The 18,860-nt window shown below is 43.0% G+C and overlaps 1 long non-coding RNA gene across 2 annotated transcripts in view; it reads right to left on the reverse strand.

Moving 5' to 3' along the window:
* Nucleotides 1-380: 380 nt before the first annotated feature.
* The window catches only part of LOC131276347 (uncharacterized), a 183,124-nt gene continuing 164,644 nt past the window's right edge, over nucleotides 381-18,860 (reverse strand). For both annotated transcript variants that reach the window (XR_011647680.1, XR_011647681.1), the window contains exons 3-4: nucleotides 6,099-6,222; nucleotides 381-1,104 (exon numbers count right to left, since the gene is read on the reverse strand). This is a non-coding gene — a long non-coding RNA (uncharacterized lncRNA). The remainder of the gene's footprint in view (nucleotides 1,105-6,098; nucleotides 6,223-18,860) is intronic.

An 18,860-nucleotide genomic window follows, 5' to 3' on the forward strand; every position in this document is an offset into this window, starting at 1 on the left:
CAGGTTATGGAGTGAGGCTGTGGTGGAGTTGCCTTGCCCCACGTTGTGCTGTGGTGGGGTTGCTTTGCCCCACGTTGGGCGCCAACTGCGACGGTTTGCTCGGTCAGTAGAGGTGGGGTCTGGCTGCGGACGAGGGGTCGGTCCGGCAGCAGACGAGGGATCGGTCTCACAAGGGGTTGCGCGGTTCGGCTGATGGGGTTGCCCGGCGAAGCCGGCGACGAAGGGGTCACCCGGAGAAGCAGGCGATGAAGGGGTTGCCCGGAGAAGCAGGCGACGAACTGGGGACAAGGGAGGCCAGGCCCTTGTCGGGGGCTCTCAGGACTGGAGGGCGCACGGCAGAAGAACTACCGCGGAGACAAGGTAAACACGCAAGTCCACTTTATTGAGGGAGAGGCAACAGTTTTATAGGGGCTGGGGAAGGCTGATTGGTCGAAGCCACGCCCTGTTCTGATTGGTTGCCGGTGAAAGGGCAGTGGGCAGTACTGGACGGGGGAGGGGTGGTGGTTAGGGATTGGCTGTCACTGTTGCTGGGGGAAGGGGCAGGGTTTAGGGATTGGTGGCTGCTGTTGCTGGGGTGGAGGGCAGACTGGATTTTTCCGCCCACGCCTGGCTGTTGCTGCTGTCGGGGGAGGGGAAAAGGGCAGACTGGAATTTTCCGCCCTGCGCCTGCGCAGGGAGAAAGAAGAAGAAGGGTGCCGCCCTACAGGCATCGTGTGGCGCCATCCGGGAGGAGGGGCGGCCGCGGAAGCATGGCTGCCGAGAAGGGGATACCCGAGGGCACTCTGCACCCATGCCGAGCTCCCTTCAGGGGTGGCAGTGAGTCCGACCAGCCACCCTATTATGGGGGCAGCAGCTTGGCCTGCCGCAGCTGCTCCCCCGCCAGGCCAGCAAACCACACTTCAGCCCGAGGGGTGACCGCAGACCTTCAGGCTGGGATCAAGGTGCTCAGTCTACCTCCTCCACCACTGCCCTTTCCACCTCACCCCCAACTTACTTTGATCCTCTGAAATGATTTGCACCAGCTTGTAGTCTTCTGTCCCCATCCAGGTTGTGTTCTTCTATGACCTTGTGGATCATGGCTGGAACCATTTATTGGTCAGTCACCTGTGGTGGTTCAAGGGACAGACCCTCAAGGTACTCCCTCAGAGTGCAGCTGCCAGGGACCCCATGGAGCCACCTCTGGTCAGGGCTGGGTCTAAAGGTGCCTCACAGTCTTCTTTTGCTCCCCCAAGGACACCTCCTTGGAATGAGGGGAGTCTTCCAAACATTTCTCCCACCATCTCCTACAAGAACCTATACCTCAGTCTTGAGGTTGTTTCCCAGTGTGGGTCCAAATCCCTTCACTGTAGTCTGAACCCTGTCCCCTGGGCCCTCTGCCTGCAGAAGTGTTATGGGCTTCCATGGCCATGGGGACAAAGAGTGACCATGCAGGAGAGGGTGGGGACTGAGGAGTGAAAACTGGGCCTCTCTCTGTCACCTCATCCCTCCCAATAATGAGAGATGGCTTGCCCTCAGGGTGTGAGTGCCCCTGCCCCAACCCAGCCCTTCCAGGACACGTCTAGATAGCAGTGAAATCCCAGGTCAGAGAACACAAGACCTATCCCAAGCCCAGATGTCAGAGAGGAAGAGGGGCTGAACAACAATGTACAGCACACCAGGACTGCCCTGAGATCCAGGATGCAGCTGTGGTCAGCAAGGTTGAGACTGAAGTTTTCTTGACCACAATGGCCCAGCTACAGGCAGGGCTCAGGTCAAGCATCAAATGACGTCTTAGTAAAGCCACACTTGCCACAAGAGAAGTGTAGCCCAGGGCAGGTGTATAACATGGCAGCTGGTGCAGCCTCTGTGCAGTGGGAGCTTCAGTAGCTCCATCTGCACATCCCATCCAGGATCTGGCTCCTGCTTACATCTTGATGGCCACCATCCTGGGGTTGACCCTGTCCTCCCTTCAGGGTCATGACAGCAGCCCCTTACTGGCCAGTGTCTCCACACTCTGGTCCAACCTCCACTTTGAGGCCAAAGGTCACCTGCTGTCCCTGTTCTGCTCTGACCCTCCAGTGATCCCTATCTCCCACCATGGGAAAGTCAAGCTCCATCCAGAAGCTCACAGGGCCTGATGTAACCCAGCTCCCAGCATCTCTGTGACCTCAACTCTTCCCCTTGACCCCTGTTTCTTCCCCCTGGCCTCTATGCTGTTCCCCAGGGCAGCCAAACACATGTCTCCCTTGGGCCTGGCAGGGGCTGCCTCAGTGAGCCCTTCCCAGGCCTTCCTCACTCAGCATGCCAGCCACAGCCCCTATGTCCACTGTCCTGTGCCCTGACAACCATTGAACTCACACTCTTCCTGCCTCTGGAGGTGGCTGTATGTCCTTCCCCACTTCCTAAAAAGTCTGCTTCAGGAGAGCAGAGAGGAAACATGTAATTTCTTATATGTCTACTGCCTGAATCACTGAAGGGTCCCAGGGGACAGTGATATGCCTGGCTTCTTGTACTTGTTGGCCTCAAGCAGGCTGATATGGATGATACAGCAGTTGCCCACATGATGTTTATAGCATGGCCATGTGTCATGGTGCTTGTGGCTGTTCTAAGTGGCCTTGAGGTTGATGGAGGAGGAGGAAGATGTTCCTCAAGATGCTGATGTGACAATGGAAGAGTTCTGTGTGGATGCAGAGGTTGACTGCTCCAACTGGGTGACAGATAGATCAGCAGAAGGCTTAGAGCCATGGGGCACCTCAGGGCTGTGTGAGAAGCTCCAGGAGATTCTAAAAGTACTGTAGGTGTCAACAATCCTTGACCCCTCTGTGGACTTGGAGAGGGCCAAACCAGCACAGGAGATGGAGTGTGAGGGTGAGGGCCGACATGAGAAGAGGTGGATAGACACCTTCATTTCCTGGTCATCTTGAGACTCCAGGACATGGTCCACATGGATTTCCACCTTAGAGCTTGAGAAGTGGTCCATATGCATGTGAGGTGAGTCAACTGCCTCTCTGCTGCTGAAGTCAGGGCCACACTGGAGCTGGATACTGGATTGGGAGTTGCTGCTATCACTGGACTCAGTGTCTGGAGCTAGGCTGGTGGAAGGATGGGTTGGCTTGCCTTGGGGGTCTCTCCCAGGATGCATCCTGGATGCCCTGCTAACACTGTACCCTGCTAAGTTCTCAGTCCATCTAAATGAGCCAGTGGGTTCTGACTGCCTTAGAGTTCATGCAGCATCACCCCATTTCACAGATGAAGAAACAGGCTTAAAGATCGGCTGACTCATTCCAGTCACAAGCTTGTTTGGGAGCAGAGTGCTAAACTGTCAGGCTCCCTAAGCCCATGTTTAGCCTGAAGCTTCCATGAGCCCTGAGCCAGCCCACACTTTTCCACCCTGGATGGAGAACTCACTCTTTACTCCAAGGCTTGATGTCTTTCAGGTGGTGTTTGTCCTTGAAGCTTTTACTGGCCAACTGAGATGGAGGCTCCGGTTCATGGGGCAGATGGTAGCTATAGGACAGGGTGGCAGCTGTGAGGCCTCCAGGAGCCACACTTCAGGTCTCCATCCAAATGTCCACAAAGGAGTTAGCATTTGGGTGCCCCAACATCTTCAGACAACTGGTCCCTTGCTGACCCAGGGGCCATCAGGGTGATCAGGCCCTTACAGTTGCCAGATCTAGTCCTGGCTTCACCGTCATTCTCACTGAGCTGCTCCATGGCCTCAAACCAAGCCTCAAAATGCTCATTGGACACAATTCTCATTGAGTCAAACCAGCAGGCTGCCTGGAGCTGCTGGAGCTTAGCGATCATCTGGTATTCCTGGGGCCAGAGGAAAGGAAGAGTAATTGTGGAGGCCTCGGTGGGCTTCTGGGTGGGATGGGGGCCAGTGCCTGGGTTTCCTCCTGTGGGTGCCTCCATCTCTTCACACCCTTCCAGGCTCTACCTGCCCTCAGGGCTGAGTTCGCACAGCTCATCCTCCAGGAAGATGTTCTTCATCCCTTCTTAATCTTCATAAATCCAAGGAGAGTTGTCATCTTAACTCAATTTAGCATAAGGATTCTAAAGGGTTGAGGTTTTTTCATGTCTCACCAAGCTACAAATAAATTAGAAACTAACTAGAAGTGACTATTACCCAAGTATTACTGTCATTAAACATGACTCCTGGTTATCCTCAGACCATACAAAACCCTGGATCCTGCTTCCAGATTTCAATAAGATCAAGAAGCAGAATGACAGATTGCTAGGGCTGGGAAATTAAACACAGTTTAAGCTGTGAAGAAAGGGGTGGCAGAAAATAGAGGGGATAGGTGCTCAATAGAAAAGTCTCTCTGTAAATATAAATGGTCTGTGAGGGTTCCTGTCCAACATGTCTGCCTCAGCTCACCTCACGACTTATTTCTCCAGCCTCATTCTAGTGTCAACCATAAAGCCTCCACTCATCTCTGTAAACCAGATGTTTTTCTTGGAATAAGGTGAGGTTTGTGTCTTTGTTTTCTTTTCCTATAGAGTAATGAAAGATCATTGGATTCAGGAAATTAGATTGGCTTGCAGGCCAAAACAGCAACTGGCTAAATGTGTTAAGCTTTCTTCAGTTTCTCCTGCTTTAGGTCAGGAATGGTGGGCCTCTGAATTATACATAATCTTCATTCCCAGACAAGGTCAGCATTCAGCCAAGTGTCAATGACACAGGGATTTTACAAATTTTCTGCTTATCAGATTTCTAGATTGGCTAAGAAAGGCCAATAAAGAACAAAAGGGGACCATCTAAAACAGCTTTGCTCCTATCTACAAATGGTATAATACTATCACAAATATTTTGTTGTTGTTGTTAATCTTCTACAACAACACAACAACAAAAAGAACACAAAGGATCTTGGGATTCACCCTCACTGTATCCTTCTAGGGATCTATTAAAAAGAATGTAATTTAATCCAATCAGAACCATGTGATGGAATAAGTCATAATTAATAAATGGTTTCCAAAGAAAAAACAAATGTCATGTCAAATTCATTTCTTTTAAAGATGCAAGAGAGGGAAGAGTCAAGTTTCTGCTTTAAGCATGTGAAAATATATTTCTCCAAATTTCCCCTCCAATCATTTTCAATAGAAGAACTTTTGAGTCCTCAAAGAGACAGGTATCTGGACTTTACGCCATTCATGGGTGAGCTGCTTTACATGAGGAATGTGGTCATCACAAAACCATAAAGTTACCTTCCAAAAGTTCATATAGAGTCATCAGTATTCCTAGGAGGCCAATTTGGCATTGAGTCTCCTCTAAATGATTGCATATGAAATAGATCAAGTTGCCAGCTGTAACTCTTTAGAAGCCACTGTGCAGAAAATGAGGCATTCAGTCATGATCCTCTCGACTGGGTCTTTCTTGAAATGGTATCTCTGAATTCTGTGTATGAATTCTGGGGTCAATGGGCATATAAGTCTGTTGCCAGGAAGAGATAATTAGGAGCACCAAGGAAACTAAGAAGCAGCGAGGTCAGATGGTGACTCAGCATCTGCTGCACCAGACTCATGAAGAACAAACTAATGAGGGTATTCACAGCAGCCCTGTTGGTGATAGTGAAAGACTGGAAAACACCTAAACAGCCCAGCAATGGAGAAATTGGTTAAATATGTTTTGGTACATGTAACAAAAGGTTGTTATATAGTGGCAAAGCTCTATGAGCTGCCATCAAAGGATCTATAAGACATACTGAAAGGAAAAGTTAGGCATATATTAGTGATTTGTATTCTATCACTTGTATAAAAAAGAGGGAGATACACCCACTTATAGTTTAAATATACACAGACTATCTCCAAAAAAATTTTAAGAGATATGTAGTGGTGCTCTCTCTGGGGAAAGGACATGGAAAGATGGGAAGGAAATGTACTTTTAACAATATACTTTCTGGAACCATTTGAATTTTTTAAAAAAGTAAATATTCCTTTGCTCAAAAAGAATTACTGGTAAATTGAGGCATACAGAGGGTAAAAGACTGTGCCCTGAGTCCCAAGGTGAGTTAGTAGACAATACATGATGTGAACCCAGGGAAACCCCAGCATCTGGGCTCCTATCTCTTGATTTGACTACTGTGGTTACATTTTCAGCAATATGAGCCAAAACGTACCTCAGTGCCTCTTCTTTCACTAGGGCTGGGCTGTGGAAAGTTTGGTCATAAACTTTCCTGTAGATAATGTGCAGTTCAAGCATCCTTGCACTCTGAATGTTCCACACAGGATCATCCACTTTACCTAACAAGGCATGAGGAAAAAGAGATAGCAGAAATTACACTCAAATCAGTTATTTGCCACATCCAAAATGGTGCCACAGAAACACTACAGGGGCACTCAGTGGATCACCTTCCATGTGGGAGCCAAGGGATCATTAGATCATCCTGTGGAAGGGAATACAATTTCATAAGCATCAAAAACTTTGCTAGGCAGTGGCTTGGGCTCAGGGGAAGCACGTTAGTGTATCCATTTCTCTATTGCTCTGGTGAACAACAGGGTGCACTGTCCTTGAGATTTCCAAAAAAAACCCCCCAAGTGCAAAGTGCATCCATCAGATGATGTGGGGCTGCCATATTTCTGATTAGATATTACATTTCAAAGATAATCAACTCAGTGATATTCAGGAAATCTCTATCATTTTGAAGAATATGAATTCTCTGCTGAATAGATGGACACTTGAAACTCAAAGTAGACTAGAGACATATTTTGTTGCAAAAAATAAAATTCAACAACTATATATATGAAATCATTTGTTTTGTTCCCAAATTTATAATCACCTCTCTTCACAATAAAATGAAGAAATACTGCTTTTCTAAAGAAAGTATATTCTACATTGTAATTTGCTGCATTAAAAAAAGAGTTAAATCTTCTTCTTTGAACTTTTTGGAAGTTTAACTTTTAGCTAAACAAGATTTCATGGGATATACCCAGAGGAAACCATTGATTTGGCAGGAAAATCTTGTGCTTACAATAAGCAGTGGCATAAATTTTCACTCTTCTCTGTATGTGTAGAATAGCCTCTGATTCAGATAATGTCCTTGATTTCTATCTTTGTTGTCTGCTCAATGGTTTCTTGCAGCTTCTGAAGTTGTGAGGTTAAGCTCAGATCTCTTGTTACAATTGGTCATAAGAAAGAGAGAAATGTACAATGCAATCATACCTCCACATCTATGAGGCAGTTTTAGGGTAAGACCAATATGATAAGTTTTTTTACTCTACTTCTAATTAGTTGTTCTACCATAGGAAATCCACTTGACCATTTAAATCTTCCACTGAATAAAAGGTATAACATTCAAATGTAGAGTGACAGAAAAGGAGTAGAGAGTGAAACTTGCCAACAAAACTGAGTTCTGATGCAACTCCCAATGCCTTCTTTCCTATCCCTCTACCACCAGTGCATTCCTGACTTAAATTCTGTATCAGAAGTTCTTTTTTTTTTTTTTTTTTTTGGTGTCCAATACACAATTTAGAAATTTGGGGGCTAGAAATTATTTAGAATTGAATATTCCCTATTTTATGGATGAGGAAACTAAGCCTCAGAGCAGTCAAACAATTCATCCAAGGTAAAACAACTCATTAGTGACAAAGCTGGAGTCTTAAGCCAACCAGTTTGACTCCAGAGGCTTCATGCTTATCCTGAATTCACTGCCCCCTCCCTCCTGAAAATACTCATATTTTCTGAAATTATAACTGGTGTGTGTAAATGACTTTAGGTTTTGTTCACTGCCAAACATAATTTCAAATATATTCTTGGAATCTGCACAGCAGCATTTTAAATAGCAATGTAGCATTCTATTGGGTTAATATGCCACAGTTTATTAAAGTTAAATATTTCAAAAAACAGTGTTATCTAAACAAAAGATATTTGTTAACAATTGATTTAATTCCTAGCATAGTATTATGCCTGGCTTGTCACATATTAGAGTTTCTATAATGAAATCTCTTTTTTGAGCTATTGATCATATTTTCTCTTTTCTAACCTAACACATTGGTAATGTGGCTTTGTAATGTATAAAGGCACTAATTTTCTTTTAGCACATGATATACCAGGGAAATAGCCACTTAGGGGGCCCTATCAGCAGTGCATCCAGTAAGCATATTTAGTAATCCCAGCACAATCAGCATAAATGCTACCCAACTATGTGTCTTCAGAAGGACTGAAGTCTTACTCTTTAAAAGGCTGTTCCAGGGGAATGGATGTAGCTTAAGTGGTTGAGCACCTGCTTCCCACATAAGAGGTTCTAGGTTCAAACTCTGCTACCTCCTAAGAACAGAAACAAATCAGATGTGGAAGAACCTTTTTTGGGGGGGTGTTACCTGGAATTGAACCCAGAACCTCATACATGAGGAGCAGACATTCAATATTGAGCTACCTCTGCTCCCCAGTAAGAGTTGTTTGCTGTTTGTTGTTTTTGTTCTTAGAAGAATGACCAGAGCTCACTGGCTGTTGTCCCCTGAATGGAAGCAGCACTTTCCTCTTTCCCAAATGCACTGAACAACTTACGTTACTTTCTACTTGTGCATTGAGCAGAGCAAGTTAGAGAACCCTGCCTTATAGAACCTGGTGTGTTTCCCCTCCCCCTCCCAACTTACACTTTGCCTGGTTGCCAGGCACTTGAGAGATAGAACCATTCACAGCTGAGTTGTGGCTCATGGAACACTGGCATCAGGAGGCTGGAGGGCTGCTCCCTCTGGAGCCATGGAGGGCCTGTTGACAGCCACCAAAGTGCCTTCCCAGCTGGGCCTGGACCAGCTGTGCAGTGCTCTGCTGCTGTTTTCTGAATGTGTGAGACAACTCCCTGGTCTCTGTGTTTTCCTGGGAGATCCTGATATGTACTGGTATGTTTTTTTTTTTTTTAATACTAAAAAGCTGGAATGCTTTAAGGAGTGAAACAGAGCTAGTGAAAAGTGTTTCTACCCATGCTCATAAAGCCCAAGAGAAGATTGGCCTGAATACACCAACCCACGAAGCCCTTGAGTCCCCTGGGATAGAGGCTAGTCCTCTGGCCTTACAGACTTTGTGTTTGGCAGCACTGAATAAACACTTGAACAGCTCAAATGAGGATACAGAAGATCTTCTTGAAAAACAACAGAAAAGTGAGGCCCCTAATTTCATCTCATGGAACAATGATTCTCCCCTTCAAGGACAGATAAGCTCACTCAAAGAGAAAGCAGAATTTCATCAGTCCCACATGAGTGATGCAAAAAACATCTTAAAAGCCTCTCAGAAATATGTGGACCATCTTCAGAAGGAAATAAGGGATGCTATGGAGGAAACCACTCAGCAGTAGAAAAGTCAACAAGCACACTTGCCCAAGAAACTGATGGATGGAAGGAAAAAGTGTGGGAACTGAAGGAAGAGATAAAGTGCTTGAACACTGCAATACAAGAATGAACCAGGATGGGAAGGATAAAGACAGCCAGATAAAATCTCTAACTGAAACTGTGCTGAGGAAAATAAATTTGCCTGTTATCTTTAGAGAAGATTACATGGGTGATGTCAATTTGGAACTAGACCAAAAAAAGGAATCAGAGAATGGTAATAACTTAGTGTCAGTTATCAGTTAATTTAAGCAAACTCATTCAGGTGGTGAATTTCCATGTTTTCTCTGAAAGACTTGAAGGAGAAAAGAATAAGATATTCATGAATATTTGTGAAGAAAATAAAATGAATGCCATACTTGCAGTGCAAATAGAAAGCCTCCAAGATGAGTAAGCCTCTTTGTTGTCTGAAAATTCACAGCTGAAAAGGGAGATAAGAAGCTTCAGCTGAAACTTCAAACATTACCTGAGGTCCAGCAAAAATGTGTAATAGAACTTTAGGCAAATTCAATGCAGGAGGAAACATCTTGCTCAGATATAGGGAAGAGGGAAGTGGATTTGGCTCAACTGATCGAGCATCTGCCTACCACATGGGAGGTCCAGTGTTCAAACCCAGGGCCTCCTGACCCAGTGGTGAGCTGGCCCATGTGCAGTGCTGATGTGCACAAGGAGTGCCCTGCCATGCAGGGGTGTCCCCGACATAGTGGATCTCCGTGTGCAAGGAGTGCACCCTTTAAGGAGAGCTACCACATGTGAAAAAATTGCAGCCTCCCCAGGAGTAGTGCTGCACACATGGAGAGCTGATGACACAGCAAGATGATGCAATGAAAAAGAGACACATTCCTGGTGCTACTGACACAAGAAGACACATAAGAACACACAACAGATGTACACAAAGAGCAGAAAACTGGGTGGGGGAAGGGGAGAGAAATAAAAAATAAATCTTAAAAAAAAAGAAATAGAGAAGAAACTTCACAAAGTGCATAAAAATGTGAACTTCATTTATCAGAAGTGCAAATTCTACAAGAAGATGGCTGAAGACCTGGGCAAAGAATTAGAAAGAACCACTTCCTTCTTCTACAACCAGATTCTCTTCTATGAGAAGAAAGTTCAAGAAAAGGGTCTGACAGCACATTCAACTGAGAGGAAGTTCAATAAGCTAAGGAAGGAAAATGATGACAAGAGAGAAATGTTAGCTAATGTAGAGCTGAAGGCCCAGTTCTTTCCAGATGGCCCTTTTGCTCCTGCTGATACACCTACTACCTCAGAGGCCTGAAAATTGAATTTTGCTTTCACAACTACTGATTGCTTAAAAGTCACAACTACAATAAGACGTCTGCTTTTTTCTTTGCTTTGAGTAATTTTGATTGTTTTCATTTTAATTGAATTCCTATCCTTTAGTTAATGTTTCCATTAAAGTTTTTAATGAACTTTGATATCAGCATAATTTCTAAGATTGTATTTTACAAATATAGATGTTATAATTGTTATGAATACCTTATTTTCACATCATTGAACCTTCTAGAAATATATACCATAGCTATTGTATTTTAATTGAAAAAAGTTCTAACATTAGTTTTGTTTAAGATAGTCTTAGGCATTTAAACATTTTTACATTTTATGTCAAAACAAGTAAAAAAGCTACAACAAGAAAAATAAGTGGTATTTCCCACTCATCAGCACTGTACAGTATAGCCTAGAGATCACTCTGTGAACATTTACTTGACAACTGTTTACAATATGGGGTTTGATTTTCAAAACACATCTGAAACATCACCAGCGAAATGGTAATGATCACCAGCACCAGTTTTCCTTGATTTTTTTGGAAGTATCATATGTTCTTGCACCAATAGGAAGAGCCAATTTCTCTGAACAGGCCCTATCATGCAATGATACTTCCTTGACTATCTACAGCAGATCTGAAGCAAAACTGACATTTGGTATGAAAAAATTTCCTCCTGAGGAATTGGGCTGTGAAGAATACCAGATTGTCCTGGAAAACAGTTAAGCTGTGGGGGACATTGGTTGCCTGCCTAGAGAAAAGTAGAGTATTTCAAAACATAGTGAGGAAATAAAGGCATGGTGAAAAATGTGTACAAAAAGCTTTAGAATAATGCCATCCAAATATATTTGTGTTCAGAACTGGAAATACCTAAAATCTCACCTCATAAAAACTGTTGATATTTCATATATTAAACTCATTGTGCCTTATACTTTGTCTTTCAGAAGGCCCTCTACTGGGAAATCATCACTCAAAATATGAACGGTAAATGAACAAACATCATATAGCACAGTGTTCATGTGAAGATCCACCTACAGCTTCATGGATTACTTAAATCTACCCCTAAACTATTTTTGTTATTTTAGATATAAAGAATCTATCCTTAGTAACCAACATCCTAAATTGTTCTAAATTTATATTTATAATTCTTTGTTCTTTCAGGTACTCTATCTTGAGAGTCCACCACATGACAGGCACCATTCTAAGCACTGGGACTGTATCAGTGAACAAGGTAGATGACCCTCCTCTCATTGAGTTAGTATTATTTTGATTCTGATTAATTCAAAACAAAAGAAAACCCATGAGAAAATCAGGCACATCAATCCCCACTTTTATAGAGTACAAACCTAAGCTTTACAGAGGATGAATTATGTGCCCACCTCAGGTAAGTGGCAATTAGGAAACCAGCCAGGCCTAGAGATGCCCACTCTAGTGATCTTTTACCAAGAGCAAGCTCCTCTGCACAAAAGACACTGCTCTTTTTTAAATGTGAAAGACCTCAAACTCATTACAAAGGCTACCTTCACAAGGATTCATTTTCAAAAAATTACTGTACAACAAAGACTGTTTTTAACTTGCATAGAAATTCATTCACAGAGAGTCCAGATCAGGAGTCTTTCCTGAAAAGCCCTGTGTCCCTCTTTCTGCAGCCTTGGAGGGAGGATGTGCAGAGGCAGACCTTCAGCCTGAGGACAGACACATACCCGGCACCTGCCAGGATTACTGGAGTCCATGAAATTCCTTAGGAAGAATTTGGCAATATCTGAAAACCCAGGTCCAAATCTTAGGAGAAAAAAGAGGTCTCCACCACTTCACACTGGCTGGATCCAGACTGCATCAGGAGACAGGGCTGTGGCTTCCAGCCAACCCTGAAAGGTTATCTGTATTACTCAGCCCATAACATCACTGGATCTCCATGGGTGACACAAATATCAAGTTGCAGGCTGTTTAACCTGGGGGAAAAGTGACTTGGCCATGGGGCTGTCCCTGGTGGATACCCAGAGTTCAGGGAGGGTTAAACATAGGAGTTAGCTGCCCTGTCAAATTCCGATCTGTGGGGACTGAGGAAAGGGGATTCTTAACATGAGGATCCATGAGTTCCTTGTGATGCTCCTGCTGAAATTTCCTCTGCCCCTATGAAGTTTTTTTCTTCCCCAAAAGTACCAACTTCAAAATAGCAAGCATTACTATTCATTTGGAGATGTATCCACAAAGGCAAAACCTGCAATTGCTTTATTTGGAGGGGTTCAGGGTGGATTGGGCAGCCTCATGACCCTATGAATTAGAGGTAGAGTGGATGGGTCAGCAGTTGGTTCTGCCCCTGCACTTTCTGCTATTTAATTTTTAAATTACTTTTGTTGTTGTTGTTTGTTACACTTTCTGCTTTTTAAAAATTCCTATTTCTTTATTTTTATATTTATTGAAGTATATCATTCATACATGAACACACATAAACAGTAAGTGTATAGCAAAGATTGTGAACCTACAAAATAAACATACATAACATCACACAGGGGTCTCATACATCACCCCTCCACCAACTCTTTGCATTGGTATGAAACATTTGTTACAAACTATGCAAGAGCATCATCGAAATATTACTACCAACTATATTCCTTTTCTTATATTTGGTGTATTTTCCCCCCAACCCATACTATTTTTTAAAATATATTTTTGTTACAGATGTTGTGAACTTGCCAAACAATCATACAGATGTGTAAATTTCCCATACAACTCCACACCCTGGTGGAACATTTGATATTATCTCACTTTCTGCTTTTTGTGATGAGATCAACTAAAGGAGAAAAAAGAATGGAAAAATGGATGTGCACACAGTCTTTCTCTCATGCCCTTTCACAGCATTCTGAGGCTGTAATGTGGCTGCCCTGAAGACTGCCATCCACTGTCCAGTGCACCAGCATTTTGCAGTGATTGACTTTTAGCTCAGAGTCAAGTCAGGATCGACACCCACTGAGCAGAGGACAATCCCTTGTCTTTCTCTGGCCAAACAATTCCTTACCTCTGGCTGGCCCACCACAGCTCAGTCCCATCAAGCTTCCATTGGGGGAAAGTCTGTGCAGTTACCACTGGGACTGCTCCCTGGTGTGGCCTCTCTTTGGGCCTGCATTCCAGTGGGTCTGGCTGGAGTGCTAGATGCAAACTGTGGGCCATTGGAGCTGCGCTGAAATCCCCTCCCTCCAAGTCACGCTTTTCTGCCCTGCTCTCTGCTGATGGTGATATCCAGAGTCAGGGCCTCTTAGAGGTTGGGACAGGTTGGTGCTATATATACCATGTATATTGTCAAAAGACAAATTGAAGTCATTTGCAGACTACAGCATTTTATTTAGGACACTGGGGTTTTGCTCCAGCAAAGGAAGCCAGATGACTTGTAAGAATGGAAGCAGTTTTTGTCTTCTAGGAATGGCAAATGATTTTTATACAAAAGGACATTAGCTTGACTCCTACTGATATGTGTTTGTCCCTCTCACAGAGGTGGGTTCAAGCTTGATTGTTTATTTGGGTCAGCTGCCTTCATGGGGATTTCAAATTTTAAAAGCCATCAAGAGGAAATCCAAGAGTGAGTTCAAAGAATAAGACACAGGTTTATGTTTTTTTTTTTTTTTTGGGCTCTGAGGGTTTCCCAGGGTTTTATCTACATAGTTTAATAAATATATACTCTATATGCATCCCTAAATAATTTTTTGGCATCTCATATTCAATAAACAAATCAACAAAGCAATGACAAAAGCAGGATTACATTCTACTGCTTTTAAAAATATTTACACTTTATAAATGATCTTTTTTATTTTCCTTTTTAAATTAATTAACTAATTTTTTACACTTTTTTATTAAAGTTAATAGATCACAAAGAATATTACCTTAAAAATACATAAAAAACAGAGGTTCATATATACCCCACTCCTCACACCCCACCCCATCATTTTTTGTAAACTGTATTTTTTTAAAGATATACACATCACAAAAAAAAGTTACATTAAAAAAATAAGAGGTTCCCATATATCCCCCACCCCCCCACCACACTCCTCCCACACCAACCTCCTCCATCATTGTGGCACAGTCATCACACTTGGTGAACACATTTTGGAGCTCTGCTGTACCACATAGATCAGAGTTTACCCTGTAGTTTACACTCTCACCCAGTACATTCAGTGGGTTATGGCAGGATATATTAAGTCCAGCATCTGACCCTGCAATATCATTTAGGACAACTCAAAGTCCCCAATATACCCCCACATCACATCTCTTCTTCCCTCTTCCTGCCCTCAGCAATTACTGTGGCCACTTTCTCCATATCAGTGCTACAATTTCTTCTATTACTAGTCACAATAGTTTTATAGATTTAATAATGAGCCCTTGATAGTGATAACTATGCTTATGAGCCTGTGTGCCTGAAATATGAACTAGGCCTAGAGCTGCAGGGTACCTAAGAGTTACCTCCCGAGAGCCTCCCTTTTGCTCAAATGTGGCCACTCTCTAAGCCAAACTCAGCATGTAAATGCATTGCCTTCCCCCCAGTGTGGGACATGACTCCTGGGGATGAGCCTCCCTGGTGCCAAGGGATTACTACCAATCACTGATGATGCAACTAGAAAGAGACTTTGAATAAAAGGTTCAACACAGACCAGCAGACTATCTCAGCCTACATGTTGGATCAAGTGTTAAAAACTGCTTTTTGACCTTGAATAAAAGGGGGAAATGGCAAAGGCAAATGAGTTTATATGGCCAAGGGTCTTCATAAAAGAGTTGGGAGGTCATCAGAGGGGTCACGCTTATGCACACCTCAGCAGGGCCCCAGAGAGAGCCAAAGTAGATACAACCCTAGGTGCTGGTTCTCCTGAAGGTTATGGAGATCCACAAGCTATATGTTCATGACAGATGGATTTGGAGTTCTATGCCATGTCAGAGGGCCCTACTTTGGAATTAGTACTCCTGAGAGTGATGGAGCTGGACTCAGATGTGACCTTCCTACACATGCCTCTTCTGTCACTTTTATTCAACCTGTGGTTGGTGTTAGAGATGGTGCATACTCAGGGGACTTGAATCTCTGGACTGTCTATGTGCCAGCTGGGCCCTGAACCTCAGCAGAGTTGAGACTCTTACTCTCTATTTCATTGGACTTATCCAGGTCAGCTAATAGAGGAAAAGAAGGTCAAACACCACACCAGGGTATCTAGAGTGCTGACAACTGCAAGTAGAGGAATTGCCCCCATCATCCATGTGGAATCTAAGCCCCCTCTTGATCTAGAGGTAGAGTGGGCATCACCATCCCAGGGTCCACAGAATGGAGGAATAAAATATGGATTAGAGTGGACTTACAGATATAAATGATCTCTTAACACACACTTAGGATTCTACCATCTCTCTTGGAGATAATATCAGTCTCTGAATTTGAACCTTTGAGTGAATGGGAAAGTGACTCTGCTGAAGACAACCCTTTTGATCATGTAAGATCACAGATTTCTGAACTTTGTTTACATTTGAGTTGTCTCACAGGTTTCTGAAGAGTTGTTCATTTTTCTGCTGTCTTTATCCCCCCTGATCTTCAGAGTAGATAATGTCTATTGATCTGTTTTCAAGAACATTGGTTCTTTATTGTCATCTTGAAACTGTTATTGAGCTCTAGATAATTTTTCATATTATGTTCAATGCTAGAATTTCCACTTCTTTCCTTTTTATACTTTCTATCTCCTTCTTGAGAATTCCTCTTTGTTGCTTCATTGCATTTATTCTTTCATTTTTAAAACATGATTAACTTTAGTTCTTTGAATATACTTATAGTATTGAAGCCTTTGACTGCTAAATCCAGTTTCTATTGACTGCTCTTTTTTCCTGTGCATGGGTCACATTCCTGGTTCTGAAAATTGATCATTTTAGGTGATGTGCTGTAGCAACTCTGAATTCTGACTTTCCCTCTGAAGGTCATTGTTGATGCTTTTCCTGGTGCCTTGTATTGCTTCTTTGTTCATTCATTTTTTGTTTAGTAACTTGCTTGGGATACATCTGTGAAATCTGTCTCCCTGGCAGGGTACAACTGCTGCTGTCTCTACTCAATATGTATGGGTGTATACACTTATATACCTATATAAACAGGCATGTACTATATAAAATTCTTGCTTATATGTATGTGTGTATCTATGACTCTATGAATGTGTATATAGGCCTTCTTATTTATATTCTTAAGCCTGGCTTCCTAGGCACTGTACCTGTCTGGGTAGGCTAGAGTAGGCTAATAATTGCAGAGAGGTTGATCTCACCACTCAAAGCCTGTAAAGTTTCTATGCTCTGCCAATAGGTCTGTGGTGTAGGGGATCATTCAGGGTTGAGACCATTTCAAAGTCTGTCCCAGCTTTTCCTTTCTACTCATCTCTTTCAGATCTCCTACTCATACTTGTACAGTCTCAGGATCAGCCAAGGCTGTGGCTGTATTGAGCCCTCTCTAGCTGACTGCTTATGCATATAGTCTCAGCAAGCTAATAACCTTGCTTCTACCCTATGATTTCAGGGTATTTGAGTCCTTGGCCCTTCTGAGTCACCTGCCTCTTAGATTGTCCCTTCCACTAACAATGATGCTATGTATGGGCACATCCCTGGCTACAAATTGAATGAGCACCCTTTGACTGTGGCAGAGCAGATGCTGGTACTCATGGGTTGTCCTGCCCTATCCCTATCAGAACCTCCACATTGACCACTTTTGTCAGGGAAAGGAATGGGAGCAATCCTAGGTCAGATGTCAAGAATCCAACTTCTAAGAAGAATAAACACTGCTAAGATGGTTTTATGCCCTTGATCTATTCTCTGATAAAAATGATTGCTTTGTTCAATTCTGTCCACTTTATAGTTATATTTTGGACTGGAGATTTGCCATTCATCTTATTCAGCTATAAGATGAATTCTCTGAAAGAAGGGTTTTTAGCTGACCATAGTAAGTCCATTTAGGCAGAAGGGATGAGGTGGCTCAAGAAATAAGCGAGAGAGACTGAACAGAAGAACATGATCAGAAATTGCATGGTTGAAGAAATGTTACCCACAGTTCATCCTACATTGTCAGCTAATTTTGGCTACTTAGGCTATAGAGTTTGAAGGAGATTTCTAAATTAGCCAAAGGAAAGGTGTGAACCAGGATGAAATTCATTGGAGCACTTCTTAAAGTGAGAGGAACCAGAAATGACAGGGCTGAGGGTAAGATATTGTACTGGACCTTACATCTAAACCAAGTAACTACTCCTTCCTGAACAAATGGACTAATTTAATTAAAGGGGATCCAGGCATTGGGATGATGATGTTTGCAAAAATGAAGAGAGAAGGAAAGAAATGGGTTTGGGTCATCTTGGAAAACAGAGAATGACTCCATCATAAGGTAAAGTTGTAGCCCAAGATGCTGGATTGAGTGTCATAGAATGAATCTTACATGTTCTCTTTCAAAAGTCTTTATCTAAAGGAAATGCTGAGATTCTGCTCAGGGCAAAGATTGTAGAGTTTTTGGTATATAACTTTCTCTGACAATAAACTGTGCATAAACCTGGTGTTTAAACCACAAATTCAAATGGTGCCTTGCTTAAGCTGGAGGTTATGGTGATTCTTGATCATTTATGAGATGGATGGATGGTTATGAATTGGAATAATGCTCATAACAGGGTGAATGGAAACAATAAAAACTAAGCTCTTCATCTCTTGTCTGGATGCACACCAAGTCTTCTGAGAGGGTCGAGGACTGTTGCTCTGACACATAAGATATATCCTTACAGGGGCAGGATGACACAACTACTTACCTAGGGGCCATCATCGACCAGTAAGTACTAACAGCTGGAAAATAAAGCTACCTGTGTCTTATTCTTAAATATCTCTCTTATACATGCAGGAAAGATAATAATGCACCTGGAACTGTCTAAGGATTAAGTTTTGAGAAAGTGAATATATAATAAAAAAATAAAACGGTCAGGATGAAACAATTAAAAATCTCAGAAAGGGGCTCTGGAGACTTTAAGACACTATAGGCAGATGTCACAGATGTCAGCCCTGCCTATGATTTATGTGCCCTCTCAATTAGAGGTGGTGTGGGTATCACCATTCCAGAATCCTCAGGATTGTGGAATGAATGATGTACTAGTGTAGACTTAGTGTTATTCTACTATAGGCTTATTGTTATTCCAGCAATACAAGAACTCTGTAATTGATGAAGCAATGGCAACCAGAGGTTCTGAGGGGAGGGAGAGTGTTGCTGCCTCCCTTCACCCCTCCTCCTAGCCTTTGTTAT

This window comes from Dasypus novemcinctus, chromosome 27 (genome assembly GCF_030445035.2).
Source record: "Dasypus novemcinctus isolate mDasNov1 chromosome 27, mDasNov1.1.hap2, whole genome shotgun sequence".
NCBI lineage: Eukaryota > Metazoa > Chordata > Mammalia > Cingulata > Dasypodidae > Dasypus > Dasypus novemcinctus.